General features: G+C 40.9%; 1 long non-coding RNA gene across 1 annotated transcript; it reads left to right on the plus strand.

Moving 5' to 3' along the window:
• The first annotated feature begins 8,214 nt into the window (after window positions 1-8,214).
• On the plus strand, window positions 8,215-12,445 carry LOC108431377. Its single transcript, XR_001858150.1, has 3 exons — window positions 8,215-8,286; window positions 12,019-12,099; window positions 12,405-12,445. It is a non-coding gene; the product is annotated as an uncharacterized LOC108431377 (long non-coding RNA).
• Window positions 12,446-20,678: the final 8,233 nt, after the last annotated feature.

Raw genomic sequence — 20,678 nt, forward strand, 5'->3', positions numbered from 1 at the left:
TGCAAAATGAATTTAAGAAAATAGTGACCACAAATAATTTGAGCAGTTCTTTTTGCTGGTCCAGCAAAAATAACTACACTGATATTCCTCTTTCTCTGAATTTCAGTTGCCATCTTGGTTGAATTTCGGTCTAAACGTCTAACCAAGTGTAAGTACCACATGAAATGCCACAGATTCCTGTATATTTACTATTATATGTGTATATCATTGTTGTCAAATGGTAACTTTACAAGAAACCAACTTTACTTTCAAGTTGATGGAACCAGATTTTTTTCCAAGTCATTTTGGTCCATTATTTATATACAACCCCAATTCCAATGAAGTTGGGACGTTGTGTAAAACATAAATAAAAACAAAATACAATGCATTGCAAACCCTTTTCAACCTATATTCAATTGAATACACTACAAAGACAAGATATTTAATGTTCAAACGGATAAACTTTATTGTTTTTTGCAAATATTCACTCATTTTGAATTTGATGCCTGCAACACGTTCCAAAGAAGTTGGGACAGGGGCGTGTTTACCACTGTGTTACATCACTTTTCCTTTTAACAACACTCAATAAGCGTTTGGGAACTGAGGACACTAATTGTTGGAGCTTTGTTGGTGGAATTCTTTCCCATTCTTGCTTGATGTACAACTTCAGTTGCGCAACAGTCTGGGGTTTCCGTTGTCGTATTAATGGTGACTTCACAGATGTGCAAGTTACCCATGCCATGGGCACTAACACATCCCCACACCATCAGAGATACTGGCTTTTGAACTTTGTACTGATAACAATCCGGACAGTCCTTTTCCTTTTTGGCCTGGAGGACACAACATCCATGATTTCCAAAAACAATTTGAAATGTGGATTTCTCCAGATTCTCTGAATCTTTTGATGATATTATGGACTGTAGATGATGAAATGCACATTGAGAAACGTTGCTCTTAAACTGTTGGACTATTTGCTCACAGAGTTGTTCAAAAGTGAACCTCGCCCCATCCTTGCTTGTGAACAACTGAGCCTTTCAGGGTCCCTTTATATTCAATCATGACACTGACAGTTTCCAATTAACCTGTTCACCTCAACTTTCCCAATCTTTTGTTGCCCCTGTCCCAACTTCTTTGGGACGTGTTGCAGGCATCAAATTCAAAATTAATGAATATTTGCAAAAAACAATAAAGTTTGAACATTTAAATATCTTGTCTTTGTAGTGTATTCAATTGAATATAGGTTGAAAAGGATTTGCTAATCATCGTATTTTGTTTTTATTCATGTTTTACACAACGTCCCAACTTCATTGGAATTGGGGTTGTGTATATATATATACACACACACACACACACACACATAGACACACACAGATACAAACACTCACCAGCCACTTCTGTTGTTAACACAAAAAGCTAATCAGCCAATCATACGGCCGCAACTCAATGCATTTAGGCATGTAGAGGTGGTCAAGACAACTTGCTGAAGTGCAGACCGAGCATCAGAATGGGAAAGAATGGTGATTTAAGTGGCTTTGAACGTGGTGTGGTTGTTGTTGCCAGACGGGCTGGTCTGAATATTTCAGAAACTGCTGATCTACTGGGATCACAACCATCTCTATGGTTTACAGAGAATGGTCCAAAAAAGAGAAAATATCCAGTGAGCGGCAGATGTGTGGATAAAAATGCTTTGTTGAGAGATCAAAGGAGAATGGGCAGACTTGTTCGAGATGATAGAAAGGCAACAGTAACTCAAATAACTAAATAACACCTTGTTGAAAGTATGCACGAAGAAATAATGCAAACCTTTTACTACTTTAATAAAGTGGCCGGTGAGTGTTTAATAATATTATTAATTTATAATATTATTATTTATTATTTATATGTATGTATGTATGTATATATATATATATATATATATATATATATATATATATATATATATATATATACACACACACACACACACACACACACACACACACACACATCTCAGCACTTCAGTGACACTGTTTGCAACACATGAGCCAGTTTTAATGTTGCCGCAATAGAAGATATATCAAAGTTTTAACATTGCTGATAGAGTGTTACTGTTTAACGTAACACTTGGCAATATTATGTGAAATAACCTTTTATCATTTTGTCATTCACAGATGTTCCAGGTGTTCTTCATGGCCTCACAACCTTTATTGTTCTTCTAATGGTTTTTTTAACTCCTGAAGTGATTGAAGCCAGTGGTATGTAAAACATTTCATAATAATAATAATAATAATAATAATAATAATAATAATATACATAGAACCTTTTTCATGGCAAAGCTTGCTTTATAGAAAAGAAATGAAAATGAACAACATTACATAACCACACAGAAAGGCAACAGACAAAAAGCCCAGCAAACTAACAGGGGAAAACACAGGGTTTAAATACAGGAACAATGAGGGTTAAGAAGAAAAAGGTGAAAACAATCAAAGGCGGAGTCTAGAAACAAGGGGGCAGAACCAAAGAATCAAAACAAGCAAGCACATGGAAGACTGGGAGGGGCCAATCGTGACAGTACCCACACACCCCAAGGCGTGCAGCACTGAAGCGTGTGAACAAAACCAAACACAAAACCACACAAGGGACCAAAACCAGAGACAGAACTAGGAGGGACAAGACACGGGACACGAGGAACAGAAGATAGGGCAGGCACAGGAAACAGGGCAGGCAAGGAAACAAGGGCAGAGGCTGAGACAGGAGACAAGGCAGGATGAGGATCAGACACAGAAGCAGAGAATGGAACAACAGGAGCCAAGGGCACAGGCACAGAAACCAGAGCAGAAACAGGAGAGACAGCACAAGACCCAGGAACTGAAGAAACATGAAGAACAGACTGAGGACGAAACAAGGGCCGAGAGGGAGGACGAGGAGGCACAACAGAAAATGATAGCAAACGATGGAAAACCTAAGGTACAACAGGAGGAAGAAAACAAAAAAGCAACACAGACCAGGCAAAAGACAACGGAACAGGAACATGAACAGACAGAGGCACAGGAACCAACACAGCAGCAGACACAGGCGGAACAGGAGGCCCACGGGGAGCAACAGACACAGGCGAAGGCGAGATTGGTCAGTCCGGAGGCGCGGTGACAGGCGATGGGTCTGGAGGCGTGGCGACAGGCGGTGGTACTGGTAGCAGCAGGTCCGGGGGTGTGGGTGTGCCGTGGGTTGCGGCCACAGGAATAGGTGTGCCGCAGGGTGCGGCATTTTTATCAGGAACTCGGGCGGTGTCCACACATGGCACATGTGACAAACGGGTGGAACGTACAGAAAAGGAACCCTCTCGGGCCGCTCCCCAGGCTCACCTGAGCTATGGGAAGCTCGCAGTGGCACTTGAGAGGGAGCCGAGTGCCATAGAATGGGTTTCCTGAATGTTCCTTTCATCTAACCTCATCTTGCGCTACAGGATGCTCCTCCCTGCAATGTTGATCAGGACGGGTAGACCCAAGGCGGGATCTTTCTTCTATGGGAATGACGAGATACCTGTGTACCCACAGCGCCAGGGGATTTGCTGTCTTCGGATTGGTGACGTGGAGACCTGGCTAACTCGGGCGGTATCGAAACAGTAGGAGTTTCATCCCAACGGAAAAACCACATATCAGAGTCTCGCACTCTCACTGCGTCCTTGGTAGGCTGCTCTTTCTGTAACGCGGGGGAGTGATGATGAGGCAAACGCATTTGCTGAGAGAAGTGAGATTTATTAGGGGCAAATCCATAATCAGGGTATAAACAGTCCAGGGTCAACGAGCCAACACCAAGAGATCGAGGGACAGACATGACAAAAAGGAACACAGACTAAACACACGACGGAGGCTGAGAATAGTGAGTCTATATTCTTAAAGATAAACAGACAAATGTTAATCGTCTGTTTTCACCTTGTGTTACTAGCCCATCCATCCATTTTCCAAGCCGCTTCTCCATCAGGGTCGCGGGGGTTACTAGCCCAGGCACATCATATTTCGCGAGATACTTTTTCGTTTGAAACCAGTGAGACCATAAAGAACGAGTAATTAAATGATAATGAAAATTTTACTCCATTAAATCTTTACGAGTAGGATGTAAACAAAACCGGGGCTTTTAAAAATGTCATGATTTTCTGTGATGCTTCTTATATTGCACTCTGCATTTTCTGATTTCCAGTGCTATAGTGCCGCTTCTGAGCACTGCAGAGCTTCTCATGTGTAACCGGCTTCAGTAGTATTTCAGTGCTTCTTTCCTTGGACAAATAAGAAATTACACCAAACACAGGCTCTACACAATACCCTGGTGGAGTATAGAATTCAGACAGCTCATGGTTCCTCAATATAAAACCATAAAACTCTATCGAGTAATGAATTTGCATGAAATGAATCTTAACTTGCAATTCCTTTTTTCACAATTTCTGTTTAAATATTCAGAAGTACTTTCTATTATCCCTTTTGCCTTTCCCATCAATTGTTACCATTAGGGGCGCGATGGCAAGACATCTAACCCCCAACTGCTCCCAGCGTACTGTAGATAGGGCTGCTCACTGCCCCCTAGTGTGCGTGTTCACTAGTGTGTGTGTGTGGTGTTTCACTGCATGGATGGGTTAAAATGCGGAGGTCTAATTGCTCTATGTGCAAACATTGTTAGCCAGTGGTTCTAAATTTTAATTCTTTCTACAGGAACTGTAAATCCATATGTGGTGTGTGTGTGGATTGTAACCTTGTTTTTGTACATTTTTATTTGGGATTTTCATAGATGTTCATGTATCCTTTCATTTTTACAGGTAATGTAGGACTAATCCTTCTGATTATGCTCTCGATGTGCATTCTGATCCTGGTAATCTCTGTCATTACATTTTCTGGTATAGTATTCATTGTTTACTGTTCTTTTTTTGTTTTCAGGATCTTATTATCTAGAATGTAAATGAACAGATATTCTTTGTTCCTCCTGGTCTTAATTTTATTATGGAATTATATTTTCCCTTCACACTCTATAGTGATTGCTCAAGACATTTTCACATATTGGCTCTTCTCATTCCATTCACTAAATCCAGAGTGCATGTTGAATACATTTCTACTATGAATTTACATGTGTAATGTGCTAGAAACTTTTATAATCTAACTTGAGTTGTTTTCCTTACAAACAGATCTGAATAATTTGTACAAACCACCAGGTAAGTGAAAAACAGGGTTAACACTGAAAAAACTGACATAGCTCATTGTTAGCAAACTTACTCTATCACACAACAGAAAATCACACGTCTTGGTCTTTCTCTTTTTTAGTTTACTAATTTAGACAAACAGTAAGGGCACATAGAAGGCACTTCTGAGCACCCCATTGTTTGCCAAAATGACAAATGGGACACAACTGGCACAGCTATGCACTACAGAACTACAAATGTACTATTTGGATCTGGGTTTTTCTCCCTTTTCAAGATAAGCAAATAAAGATGTTTTGTGGCCCTTAGCATATGCATAAGTTTAGAATATTTTTTAAGTGACAGGGGGGCTACTCCAGATAACATGCCAAGTTAGCTCCAGTACCCCGTTTTTCTTATTAGAAACAGAATAATATCCAATTATTCCCATTAAGTTGGCTCCTCCTGCAGAACAGCTCCCCAAGCATTGAGTTTAATAGCTGCCTGACTCCATAGAGTAAGCTGCAAAATATTTCTATGATGTGGAATCTTGTCCCCTTCAATAGGAGTTTACAGTAATGGTTTTCTAACTGGAAAACAGTTCAAAATGAATTGGTTTAACAAAAGTAGAGCTGAGTTTTCCTGTTTTCCATCTTACCAACCCTAACTTAAACCAGTATGAACAAAATGATGGTTAATTCCATTATTTTTACTTAAGCACTATGTAATCAAACTGAAAGCTTCTAGATTTTGAAAGCTGATAAACTCAGCAATTGTATTGATAAGGGCATATCCATGCACAAAAAACAAAACATGGCATGACTTAAGTCTACCAACATGAGCTGAGCTCTTCCATAGGTCCAGAATATATTTTTATAGAATTAATTGGATAGAAATTTAGGGGTTTTGACCTATGAATGTCAGTATATCATTGCAGTTGAAAGCAAGATGTATGGCAGCATTGTAACTGTATATTTTTAGCATCCTGAAAACTAGTTGTTCAGTACTGCATAGCTGGCTGTCTATCATTTGGATACCCAATGATAATTTGGATCCACAAACTCCAAGAGTTTAGCCTACTTGGCCATTTTAGCACTGGCCATTATGCACTGTCACAAAAGGCCCACTTTCTTATTCATTCACACAGAAAAAAAAACTTATAACCTAGGCATGTTGTCCATGTTGAATACATCATTCAACTATTCACAGTGTAGGTTGGGAAAAGTATGTGAATCCCTAGGCTTATGGCTTCAACAAAAGCTAATTGGAGTCAGGAGTTAATCAATGAAATGGGATTGAGAAGTTCTATCACCTTTATAGTCTGGTCCATATTTGGATTTTTGGACATATGGACTGTAAACCAATATAGCATATTGGAGCTGAGATTAAATAATGCATATGAGTTCAAAGTGTGGACTCTCAACTTTAACTTGAAAGTATTTATATCTAAATCAGGTGAATGATATAGGAAGTATAACCAATTTCATATATAGCCTTTTATGCGGTCAAAAGTAATCAGACGAGCTAAAATGGTCATAAATAAAATTGTCACCTCTATTACCTGGTTGCAAAATCTTGGCAGTCAATGACTGCCTGAAGTCTGGAATTCATAGACATCACCAGACACAGTTTTCTCCTTGCTGATACACTTCCAGACCTTTACAGCTTTGCAGCTGTCTTCAATTTTGCTTGGTCTTGAGGCATTTTGTCTTCATTTCTGCCATTAGCTAGTGAAATACATGCTGGATTGGATTTAGGTCAGATGACAGATATGGTGTCATTTTCCTTCTGCACAAATAAGCACTGTCTATTATGTTTTGAAGCATCTGGCAGACTAGATAAGATAGTCTTTTACACTTCATCCTGCTGCTTTTGTCAGCAGTTACATCATCAGTAAATAAAAGGGAACCAGTTCCATTGGCAGCTATACATGCCCACACCATAACACTACCTCCACCATGCTTGACAGACAAGGTGAATTCCTTAGATCATGAGCAGTTCTATCCCTTGTCCTTTCTCTTCTCTTCCCATTATTCATGCACAAGTTTATCTTGATTGATTTCTGACGCTGCTATGAGGTGAAGGCCAAATCTGAAGAAAAAAATAGCAATTAAATGTTTTGTTTGGTTTTGTATTACAGAGCTGACCCTAAAACTATATACGCTTGGAGTAGGAGTCTTGTTTATAGTGAACTCTGTGGCACTGGCAGTAGATCTCATCAGCCAAGCAGGTAAGTAACATCTAGATTACAAGGGCTATGTGATTAATTGTATTTACTTATTTATTTTTTTTATCACAAATGAGTTTCCACAAAAAAAGGGCTGTGATGACAGAAAATTCCTTCCTATGGCATAAAAGAAACATTATTACATTGGCAGAAAAGTGGCGTTAGAAGCCTATAAGTGCTTCTCAGGACTTGAACATTGCTTTCCTGTATGGACGTCAAGCACTTTAAATGTTCAGCTAAACTGAAATACAGTATTTAGACGTTATGGTAAAACGGATGAAGCATTAATACCACAACAAATCTGCCTGTTTAATAAACTACATATATGTTTATTTGCTTTTTAGGCCTACATTAAAAATAAAAAATATACATATTTGTGGTATTTATAGCCTGACTGCTAACTCAAATCAAAAAAGTTATTTTGTATATCAGCTAATGGTGCTTTTGTGATTTGCTTAAATGAGAGGTTAATTTCTTTCAGTTATTTTTTTAGATTCTTTTTTTTTTTTTTACACAAAAAGTCTGGACTTGCAGCAGATCCTGTGAGATACATGCTATTTTAATAATAGTTTATCGCTTATCATATTGTGGTGTTCTGCTAGCAAAAGGAAGTTTTGTGTTGCGGATGTTGTTCTTGAGTTTGGGTGTGTGTGTGTGTGTATTATTGTCACACATCCGTCAAGTTCCAGGACGAACCTAGACTACATTTCCCAGAATCCTCTGGGAGATCACATGACTCTGGAGCTTCCCTCACACAGAGTTTCACTCAGACTCCATCTCCCAGAACCCTCTGGGAGATAACATGACTCCTGACCTTTCTTAATGCTCTAATCAGCGCTCTAGATCTCCTGAATACTGATTCTCTTCACCTGTGCCTCATGTCATATGAACTTCTTAGTTTAGTTTATAAGCCTGGGCTTTACCCATAGCTATTTGTGAGGTATTGTATCATTTGTGATCTACTGAGTGTTCTTCTATTTGCCTGTGTACTGTTTATGACCATTGCTTTCCATTTATTAACTCTGCCTTTTACCTTTTCATTTTGGACTGTTTGCCTTTCTTGTTTGACTCCTGTTTTTGACCTTTTTGCCTGTTTTCTTCTACACTGCCATTTTGCTTAACCCTCTTGGATTGTTTGCCCTTGGTTATGATTGTCTGTCTGTTTGTATTTGCTGCTCCTTTTGGAATTGACCCCTGTCTGTTTTGTGACACAGAACTTGGATTCTGATTCTAACAGTAAAGCTTCAGTTGTGTTTTCTAACTGCAAGCGTCTGACTCTTGTTGGCACGTTTAGTTATTTGGGTTTGGGTTTGTGGGCTTGGGGTTTGGTGTCTGTTAGTATGAAGTGATAGTTCACCGTATGGCTGGTGGTGACCTTCCCCACACGGTTTTCCTGTTATGTCTCTTCTGCCTGTTTTAATAAAAAAGCTTTGTCTGCTGCTAGATTTTCAGAATGTCAGAAATGGTGGAGCGGTGCTTCAGTGAGCTTCTAACCAAGCAGCAGAAAAGAAAAGACCAGCTGATTGAGGAAAATGATGGTGGCTGGTGAATACAAAGGAAGACAATGTGGATAGCAGTGGAAAGGATGGGGAGCAGACTAGCATACAATGGCTTGCAACAGAGATGGTAAAGAAGAAGCTGGTGAAAGAGAAACATACAAAAAGTGAAACTGGATCGGCCAGTGGTATCCAGTTTTGGAAAAGCAAGGTAGAGCCAGCACATATTCCACTACGTGCTTTAATGGGGAAGGACCCTACTCAGCTGTAGATGGTTGACCGGCTTTGCAGCTATATTGGGGTGGTCACCACAATCCAGCTGTGCTTGGCCCTGGAGGGAAAAGCACTCTAAATGTTTAAGTCACAGTGTTGACTGCGGAGAACAGAGTGTGAAATACTGGTAGCAAAGCTGGGCACCATGATCTGGCAGGCTTATCCCACATTTGAGAAAGCACTTGAGGAAAAGTTAGCATTGTAGTATTTCCTAAACATGCTGTTGACCGTGGAATGGTCTCCAAGCTGCTGCCACTAGAGCTGAAGCAGTCAGGCTCATTTTCAATGATGGGGCTTCAAAATAAGTAACATTGTGCTATGTGATAGTGTGCTGAGGAGTGGTAGGTGTTGCTCCCCTGTGCAAGAGCAGTGGCAGTGTGGATAGTATGTTGGCAGTGTGGAAGCAAGAGACATTGCGCTTGCCAATTCCACAAGCCTGAGTCTTCAAGAAATGAGAATGAGGGTTACTCTCTCAGAGGGCTGCCCAGTGTTGTCACCACCTCTGCCAGAAAGAGTAATCACTGCTGCAGGCTGTGGGTGGAGTGCAGCATTAATGTTGAACCTCTCACCATATTGATCAGCATTGGCTCTACAATCTATCTGCCACAACTGGGCATGCTTCCCCACCACCATCTCTGGGGGCGGGTGCACTGTCAGGTCAAGGGAAACGCAATTTTTTTTTTTTTTTTTTTGTGGGTGAAGCCTATGGCACTAGAAGATCTGAACATGCAGCACTAGAGTCTTTGGTCAGATCTTGAGGATTGTGGGCAGCGCACATGAGCAACAGTTCCAGCAAGGTCAATGGTGCATTGAACAACAGAAGCAAAGGACAGTATGGAGGTGGGCAAAGGTAGCAGTGAATACAGTGGATGTTTGAGTTGTTATAGTGCCATTTTCATGGCTAGTGCAGAAGATTGTATTTAGACCGATTTTGTGCAGCACTACATTTTTGCAACATTGATGATGCCTTTGCCTGGCTTGTTGGATCCGCATGGTTCAGTTCACTGGACCTGCTCAATGTGCATTGGCAGGTGGCATTTGTATATTACAGCTGGTGGTTGAGTAACCAAGAATGCAGTTACTGTGTAATATGAAGAATTGCTGGCTGTTGTGGTGGGGCCATGCCAGTCCTGGTCCTACCATGAGCAGCATTTCCTTTATTCTGCGCACTGATCATGCCTTTTTGACCTGACATGTAGAGTTCAAAGAGTGTAAGGACCTGGTGAAAAGGTAGATCATGGCGTTGCAGGAGTACAACTTATTTTACCTGTGCACAGGAGGAAGATACTGACCTCTCCTAGGTGTGAGTTAGGCTCCAGGCAGAATGGACAGATACAACACCATAAGGGCCCACTGCCAAGGTGCTCTGAGTGGGTTGGGAGTGCCTCTGGTTATGAGAGGGGCTGTTGTACATTGGTGGGGATGAAGTGAAAAAAGTGATGCTGGGTGCATCTCCTGGGGCAGTTGGCATGGGGCATTTTGGGGTGGACAAGACTTTGAAGCAGCTGCAACAGGGTTTTTGCTGGCTGGGCTGCCATTAGGACATGGAGCTGTATGTGCATTGCTGTGACTTGTGTTCATCCAAGAAAGGGCTGACAACTGTTGCAGTCCTTCTATTCCAGTGTCCTGATGGAAAGAATTTTCATGGATATCCTGGGATCCTTTTGTACCACGGAGGCCAGGAACCTGAACCTTGGACCATTTTTTCATGCATAATGGCAGAGTGGCGTGCCAGAGGAGCTCCACAGTGATCCACCCTCAGAGTGATGGTCTCATGGAACATTTTAACTGAATGCTCATCTCACTGCTCAGTTGGCCATAATCAATGACCAGCAACAGTGCGATTGGGATCAATATTGCCCCAGGTCCTGCTGGATTGCCATTTTTCTGTGCAGCGGTCGTCTAGGCTCACTCCGGTTCTCCTTAAGTTTGGGCTGAAGCTCAGGACATCCACAAATTTGGTCTTAAGTTGTGCACCAGGGTCAAACAAGAGCAGCAACGCTTGAGCACAGTATGCCAAGGAGCTCCACAACTGTCTTCACCACTGTTATCAGGATGAGGCCAATACTTGCCATAAATAGGAATATGGCCCCTGTAACTGCTGTTGTCTGGAGCACAAGTGTCTGTGGCCACAGGAAGGAGCACTGTCCCAAGCTGCCCTGAGAATGAGCCAGGGTCAAGAGGCATGTCCTCCCTGGTGGTTGTGCTGGTCAGTACAGTGGGCATTCTTTTTGTGATAAATACTTTATTAACAAGCATAATGCAAAAAACATAGTTCTTATGTTCAAAAAGCCCAGGACATTCCCCCAGACCTCCCCACAACAGACACAGTACAGAACCAATAATCACCGCTAGACATCAAAGCAGCAACATTAATGATGACAGCGGTGAAGGTTGGTGGTACACCAACAATCGGCATTCCAAATGGCAGTGGGGGCAATGCCTTCTGGAACATTTTAAAGAACTTGGTTTGAGCAAAGTGTGTCACTGAGATGGTCGACCTCCTCATGTTATTTGGCTTTTTCTGCCTGTTTGAATAAAAAGAGCTTTCTGAGTAGAATCATGGCATCCCCTGATTATTCTTCTGTTGCCTGATGGTATCACACCATCATTGTGATATCCAACAGCTTTATGGAACATATTTTAATCAAATAATAAAGCCCAATAGCTTACGTAACACATTTTTAAACTATTAACCATTTCAATTCATAATGAAGGAAAACTGGAATATTCAAAACAGTAGAATAGGATCAGTGTTATCAGTTTAAGTTGTGCCTTTAGAATTACAAAACATCACATTTTCTCTGAGTCTGTTTTTGACAAGAGTCTGTTTTCTATAATTACAGTGATCTTGATTAATGACAATTTGATTCCATTTTTCTTGCATTCTTCTTTTACATTAGTTGGTGAACGTGCAGTGGATGATCTGCGTGTAATTCTCCTGCCGTTTGAAATGGCCTTTGTCATTGGCTGTTTTGTCAGCTGTAAGTATAACCTACTCACATGACTGTGTGCTCTTGCATAACATGAAATCTAAATTGTCTGATTTACATTAAGCAAACCCGGAGGAAACCCACTCAGACATGGGGAGAACATGCAAACTCCACACAGTTTGCATGTCCTCCCCGTGTCTGAGTGGGTTTCCTCCGGGTTTTCCAGTTTCCTCCCACAGTCCAAAGACATGCAGTCAGGCCAGTTGGACATGCTAAATTGCCCCTGTGTGTGAGTGTGTGAGTGACTGTCTGTGTCTGTGTCTGTCTGTCCTGCGATGGACTGGTGACCTGTCCAGGGTGTATGCTGCCTTTCGCCTGATGACCGCTGGGATCGGTTCCAGCACCCCCCCACGACCCTGATGGAGAAGCAGCTTAGAAAATTGATGGATGGATGGACATTAAGCAAACAGATTCAATCTCCATGATAGTTTTGCAGGCACCAAGAAAACATTTTTTTTATACTTATACATTATTTATACTGTATCTAAATGATTTCTATATATGCATTTAAATGACAAGTGTAACTGCCGCTGTGTTTGGAACGTATTGGCATCTAGCTGTCCTGATTTTGAGGTAGTCAAGTATGCAACCTGTATAGTGAGTCAAATAAAATAACTCTGTACTTAAAACTGTACATACATACACTGTATATACAAAAGTATATTTACACCTGGCCAACACACCCCTCGATAAGTTTGTTGGATATCATATTCCAAAACCATAGGCATTAATACGGAGTTGACCCACCTTTGTGGCTATAACTGCCTCTGCTCTTCTGGGGAGGGTTTCCACAAGATTTTGGAGTATATCTGTGGGAAATTGTCCATTCGGTCAAAATAGCATTTGTGAGGTCAGGCATTAAAGTTGGATGAGAATGTCTAGCTCATATTTGATGTTCCAGTCTACCTCAAAGGTGTTTAGTGGGGTTGGGTTCAGAGCACCATTCAGGCCTTTGGAGTTCCTCCACATGAAATGGAGCTCACTTTGTACACAGGGGGACTACAGTGTACTACTTTGTACTACAGTGTTTGAAGTTAATAATTGTCCTACATATTATACAACCCCATTTGCAAAAATATTCAGACACTGCACAAAGTGCAAATCATGTTAATCCTATATTTAAATTAAAATAGTACAGCGTGTCAAATGTTGAAATTGAGATTTTATTGTCCATTTTGAGTTTGATGCCAGCAACATGTTTAAAAAAAAAAAAAGTTAGGAACTAAGGAGACCAATTGCTGTAGTTTTGGAAGTGAAATGTTTTCACATTCATGCTTGATATAAGACTTCAGCTGCTCAACAGTTCAGGATCTCCTTTACTGTACTTTTTTTTTTTTTTTTTTCTTTCTTTTTTTGTTTTCGTAATGCATTAAATACTTTCAGTGGGTGACAAGTCTGGACTGCATGGAGACCAGTTTATCACTCTTTTACTATGGAGCCATGCTGTTGTAATGTGCAGAATGAAATAAGCAGGACGTCCCTGAGAAAGACGTTGCTTGGATGGCGGCAGCTGTTGCTCCAAAACCTGTATGTACCTTTCAGCATTAATGGGGCCTTCACAGATGTGCAAGTTACCCCCCCCCCCATCAGAGACGCTGGCTTTTGAACTTTGCGCTGAGAACAATCTGGACAGTCCATTTCCTCTTTGTCCCGGAGGACACGATGTCCATGATTTCCAAAAACAATTTGAAAGGTGGACTTGTCAGACCACTCGACACTTTTCCACTTTGCATCAGTCCAACTCAGATGAGCTCGGGCCCAGAGAAGCGTCTGGGCGTTGTTGATATATGGCTTTCGCTTTGCATGGCAGAGTTTTAACTTGCACTTGTAGACGAACTGTGTTCACTGACAGTGGTTTTCTGAAGTGTTCCTGAGCCCATGTGGGAATATCCATTACAGAACGATGTCGGTTTTTAAAGCAGTGACGCCTGAGGGATCGAAGGTCACAGGCATTCAATGTTGGTTTTCTGCCTTGCTGCTTACTTCTTTTTCTTCAGATTCTCTGAATCTTTTGATGATATTATGGACTGTAGATGATGAAACCCCTAGATTCCTTGCAATTGCATGTTGAGAAACATTGTTCTCAACAATGTTGTTCACAAAGTGGTGAACCTCGCCCCGTCCTTGCTTGTGAACGACTGAGCCTTTCAGGGATGCTCCCTTTATACCCAATCATGACACTCACCTGTTTCCAATTAACCTGCTCACCTGTGGAATGTTCCAAACAGGTGTTTTTTGAGCATTCCTCAACTTTCCCAGTCATTTGTTGCCCCTGTCCCAACTTCTTTGCAACGTGTTGCAGGCATCAAATTCAAAATGAGTGAATATTTGCAAAAAACAATAAAGTTTATCTGTTTGAACATTAAATATCTTGTCTTTGTAGTGTATTCAATTGAATATAGATTGAAAAAGATTTGCAAATCATTGCATTCTGTTTTTATTTATGTTTTACACAACGTCCCAACTTCACTTGTGATTGTAGAACCTTATAGCAATAGGTAAGAAAGATCTCATACAGCGCTGTTTAACACAGTGCAGCTGTAACAGACGCCACTGAATGTGCTTCTCTGTTCATCCAGTGTAGCATGCAAAGGGTGTGAGGTGTTGTCCAAGATGGCTAGCAGCTTGTTGAGCGTCCTCTGTTCTGCTACAACCTCCAAAGAGTCCAGCTTGACTTCTACAACAGAGCCAGCCTTCCTAATAAGTTTGTTAATTTTGTTCAGAGCACTTTTGTTAATGCTGCCGCCCCAGAACATAACAGCCTCGAATAGAGCACTTGCTACAACAGACTGGTAGAATGTCCATAGGAGCCTAGTGCACACACCAAAAGACCTCAGCCTCCTCAGGAAGAAGAGACAGCTTTGGCCTCTCTTGTACACCGCGAGAGTGTTACAGCTCCTGTCAAGCTTGTTGTTAAAGTGCACACCCAGATATGTGTATGTCCCAACCACCTCCACATCAACACCATCAATAGTGACTACTGACAAGACAGGTTTGGACTTCCTAAAGTCCAACACCATCTCCTTAGTCTTACTGATGTTTAGCTGTAGCTGGTTCTGCTTACACCAGTCAACAAACTCCTTCACCAGCTTCTTGTGTTCCTCCTCCTGTCCATTCCTTGTGCACCCCACAATGGCCGTGTTATCTGAGAATTTCTGCAGATGACACGATTCTGCATAGTACCTGAAGCCAGAGGTGTACAGGTTGAACAGGCATTGAGCTAACACAGTCCCATCGTGTACCCCAACACTGCACCCAGCCTTGTCTGAGACCCAGCCCTGCATTCACACATACTGAGGTCGTCCATTGTCCATGAGATGATGGATTCATCCACCTGAATCAACCGTAGTTTCTCCCCTAACAGTACAGGCTGTATGATGTTGAATGCACTGGAGAAATCGAAGAACATTATCCTCACAGTGCTGCCTGATGTGTCCAGGTGAGAGGATGTTCTGTCCAGCAGATAAATAACTGCACCATCCACTCCAATGCTGTCCTGTTATGCAAACTGCAGAGAGTCAAGAACTGTTTTTTACCAGAGGTCTCAGATGAGCTAGCATCAGCCTTTCAAGTGTCTTCATAAAGTGGGATGTCAGTGCAACCATTCGATAATCATTCAGTCCTATTGGTTGCCTTTTCTTGGGGACAGGAACCACACAAGATGTTTTCCACATAACTGGGACTTTCTTCAGACTGCAGCTCAGATTGTGGATGTGCTGAAGAATTCCACAAACCTGCTCTGCACACAGTTTCAGCACCCTTGGTTCAGTGGGTAAAAAGACGCTATTTACAAAAAAAATAGAAGACGCAAACACAGAGTTAGTTTTGTTAAATTCTTTATAAATAAAAAGACCAAAAAAAAAAAAAGACCACACTTGTCTTCCAGGTTTCTCAAATGCTAGAGGACATTCTTGAGCAAGTCCCAAATGAATGGGTTAATATGGAACATTTGAGCAAAATCATAGTTTATATAGTAAAGATGAGGAGGAGGTCATCACTCTGTGAATGACTACATGATCAAATAGTGCAATCATTTAAAATAATGTTTCTCTACATAAAATAGCAAAGAACATTTGCTTTTCATCATCTATGGTACATAATAACATTAAAAGATTCAGAGAATCTGGAGAAATTTCTGTATGTAAGGGACAAAGCTGAAAACCAGTAGTTTCTGGCCATGGTCTTGGGCCCTCATGTGACACTGCATTAAAAACAGACCTGATTCTGTAGTGGAAATCATTGCAGGGGCTCAGGAACACTTCTGAAAAACACTGTCTGTGAAAACAGTTTGGCGCTGCATCCACAAATGCAAGTTAAAACTCTAAAACACAACGAAGAAACTGTACATAAACAGGATTCAGAAACACTGCCACCTTCTCTGGGCCTGAGCTCATTTAAAATGGACTGAGGGGAAGTGGAAAACTGTCTTATGGTCCGATCAAATAAACATTTGAAATTCTTTTTGGAAATCATGGCCACTGTGTCCTGCAGGATAAAGACCACTCCACTTGGTATTAGTGCATAGTTCAAAAGCCAGTATTCATGGTATAGGGGTGCATTAGTGCACATGGCATGTGAGACATGCACATCTGTGAAGGCATCATTAATGCTGAAAGATGTTTTGGCAACATTTGTTGCCATCCAGATGACGTCTTTTTCGGGGAAGAACTTGTTTATTTCAGCAAGACAATGTCAAACCACATTCTGCATGTATTACAACAACACTGGTCTGTGTATAAAGAGTTTGGGTGCTAAACTGACCTGCCTGTAGTCCAGACCTGTCACCACTGATAACATTTGGTGCATTATGAAATGAAAAATATTAATAAGGAAACTCCGAACCGTTGAGCAGCTGAAATCCTGTATCAAACAAGAACAGGAAAACATTTCACTTTCAAAATTACAGCAATTGGTTCTCCTCAATTCCCAAACCCTTACAGATGTGATGAAACACAGTTTCAAACCTTTTTAGAATGTGTTGTTAGCATCAAATTCAAAATGGGCATATATTTTTCAAAACAATAAAATTTCTAACTTTTAACACTTGATATGTTGTCTGTAGTATTTTCCTTCAAGAATATGGTTTATGTGATTTGCATATCATTGTATTTTGTTTTTATTTGCATTCTACACAGGGTCCAAACCTTTTTTGGAAATGGGGTTGTAATAGAAAATTATACTTTGATGGGCCAGATAGGATTGTGTTGTGGGCTTGATCTGGCCTGCAGGCCTTGTGTTTGACACATGGGCAGTATACAATACACAGTGTGCTACAGAGCCCCTGCTGCCCTATTAGTTCTACACAGAACATCCAAACTCCTGGCACAACCAGCTCCATTCATAAAGAACTAAAATGGTTGTTAATTTATGCACTTGATGCAAATTGAACTGATGCCGCAACTAAAACAATAATAATGCAGCTTCAAGTAACAAGATAGAAGATTTTCACTCACTTTCCACCTGTGTAAATGTGATGTGACAATAAACGTGATTTGAAAAGGAATAGATTGTATAGAACAGAATATTGCAGCACAAAAAAACTAAGCACTGATACATCTAAATATGTGCAGCACTGCAGTTTGAGTATAGCTGTAGAAATGCAGTTCAGTGTTTATCTAAAATCAACATAACTAAGCAATTCCTGTGCTAATAGAACTGTTCTACTCCAGCTTTAGTGCTGTATTCCTGTTGGTGATTGGCTCATTAGAGTTTGGTAGCTGTTACGTGATTGGTTCGAGTCGCCATGTGATTGACAGCAACCCTTTGTCCTGCCCACCGCCAGAGCTTGAGAAGTGAAAGTGAAATGGTTTCACACAGAACCGCAGGTAATCCTCTCAGATGTGAAGATGGGATTCATTATTTTCCTTTTTCTGTCAGGAGTTCTGTTCATCTGTGACGGTAAGCAGTGATTTAAATACTGTTCATTTTCGATTATATTTACTGTTGAGCTGCTTCAGTGAATAGAGTCTAATGTAGAATTCATGCTAAATGAATGAATGAATGAATAAATGATGTGCCTTCTACTCTCCTGAAAACATGGCTTTACCTGCTCTCTCTGAGACACAGTTATCATATTAAATTATTTTACATAATTTTAAATGCTCTATGCAAGACAAAGTAATCCAGTAATTGTGTATGAGTCAAATATTTGAAGAAAAAAAAGGGGTTTAACTGCAAAACGCTAATTTTCAGCCATTATAACCTGTGAGTAAACGGCAAACGGTCATTAATGTGTCACATTCAATACATCCTGACTCAGTACTAACCTGTATATTAAAGCTAGAAGACTGGGGGGGTGATTTATTGGCTGTTTTCACAGTTGGACCATTTCAGCATCCCTATACTCTCAGACAAAAAGGTAGTAACTGTAACTGGGTGGTGCCCCTCTTGTCTCTGGGGTGGTTCTCTCAAGGGTCTGTCCTCAGTTCCTTTTGTCAGGGAACATAAATGTACCATAATCCATTGCAGTTATGTTTTTCTAAGTAGTATTGACTCCCCACACCCCATGTAAAATGTTAGGATATGTACTTTTACTTTTTTTGCACTTACATTGTTTGTACCTTGATGAATGAAGTGCTGTACCTTTTTATTCTGACCGTGTAGTGGACTAAGACTGGTGAGCAGGGCGTCTCCTGGCTTGGGCTTCGGGGGCTTGTAGACCTGAATATCATTCATATCACTCTTGTCATTAATTTCACATTCACTCACTCTTCACATAGAGAGAGAGAGAGAGAGAGAGAGAGAGAGAGAGAGCAAGAGAGAGAAAGCGGCGTGATAGAGACAGGATTAGTGGGTGAAAAGAGAGAGAGAGAGAAAGAGTGCAAGGGAAAAGTGCCTGAGTTTCTGAAACCTCAGTATAAGCAAATCTACTCCACAGTAAACCAATAATCTTTTAATCATTTTACTGTGTAAATGTGAGTAAACTGGATGAGGTTGACTGAGGATGTAACAGTGAGTTAACACATTGGTGTGTGTGTGTCATTTTGTTCACTCATGATTTGATGTTCAAATTTACAGCAAATACAGCAGTTAGTTTGGGCCACACAAGCTGATTGGTTGAGAAGTGTTCTAACTGTGCTGTTATTTCGCAATAACAGAACATTTCCCAGCTAAAATCCCAAACGGTCATCACCACTGAGCAGCTTTTCAGTCGGCACCTGTGACAGAAGAACAGCTAAACAACCTGGAATCAGCCAGAAATTAACCCAATACCATTCGCCAAGATTTCGCCATGATCTGGCAAAAATGACAAAACTGAGCTGAACTTGATATTGCTGCAGTTTTATGGCTCAGTCTGATTTGGTCAGACACTGAAGATCAGACAACATGTTTGTTGAATGGTATTCAGTTCATTTCTGGCTGATTCCAAGTTGTTTAGTTGTTCTTCTGTCACAGCTGCCAGCTGAAAAGCTGCTCAGTGGTGATGACAGTTTGGGAATTTAGTGCAAGGAGCTGGAGAACGAACTGCCGGCTGTGCAGTGAGTGGGCAGAGCTAATTACTCTGACATAGTGACAGGCTGCTCATTAAGGAACTATAATTTGGATTAGGAATTGCTGACATTAAAACATATTAAACGCCACATTCACGGCCCAGTTAACTAATTTCTTACTTTATTTATTTAACTGTTGAATAAAAGCAATAGAACTAATAGAATAGAAATAACAGCCCGTAGATCGTCACAGCCATGATGTTATTCATGAGAACATCATTCTCATCATCCATTTCACATTCGCTCATACTTCACATCAAGAGAAAGAAAGTTTTTGGATTTCATGCTCCCAACTTTGTGGGAACAGTTTGGGGACGGCCCCTTCCTGTTCCAACATGACTGCGCACCAGTGCACAAAGCAGGTCCATAAAGACATGGATGAGGGAGTTTGGTGTAGAAGAACTTGACTGGCCGGAGTCCTGACCTCAACCTGATGGAACACCTTTGGGATGAATTAGAGTGGAGACTGTGAGCCAGGCCTTCTCGTCCAACATCACTGTCTGACCTCACTAATGCGCTTCTGGAAGAGCGGTCAAAAATTCCCAGCACACTCCTAACCCTTGTGAAAAGCCTTCCCAGAAGAGTTGGAGCTGTTATAGCTGCAAAGGGTGGGCCAACATATAAACCCTATGGATTAAGAATAGGATCTCACTTAATTTAATATGCATATGAAAGCAAATGAACAAATACTCTTGGAAATATATATATATATATATATATATATATATAAATCTGTTGTGTTTTCTTCTTTTTAAAAATTTTGCTTATATGACACAATAAACCTTTCTGATTCGCTGCATGTTCTTGGTGTATAAATCATCATACTATATTAAAAGTACCAGCTACACATTTTACAGGTCAATTGGTCATTCTGGGGACAAGGGTGTTTTCTGTGCTGCGTGGAGTTCAGCGACAAGTGCAGAGGACGATGGGGTCCGTGTTCTATTGAGTGGTCCTACTGAGCATACACATATCATTACTCTAGCGCAGTAACATTGTCCTACCTATTGATTTCAGGGCTGGTAGCATGGGGTAATTTAGCCACATACAGTTTTATGCAGAGCGATACCTACAAACATG

The sequence above is a fragment of the Pygocentrus nattereri genome, chromosome 13 (assembly GCF_015220715.1).
Source record: "Pygocentrus nattereri isolate fPygNat1 chromosome 13, fPygNat1.pri, whole genome shotgun sequence".
NCBI lineage: Eukaryota > Metazoa > Chordata > Actinopteri > Characiformes > Serrasalmidae > Pygocentrus > Pygocentrus nattereri.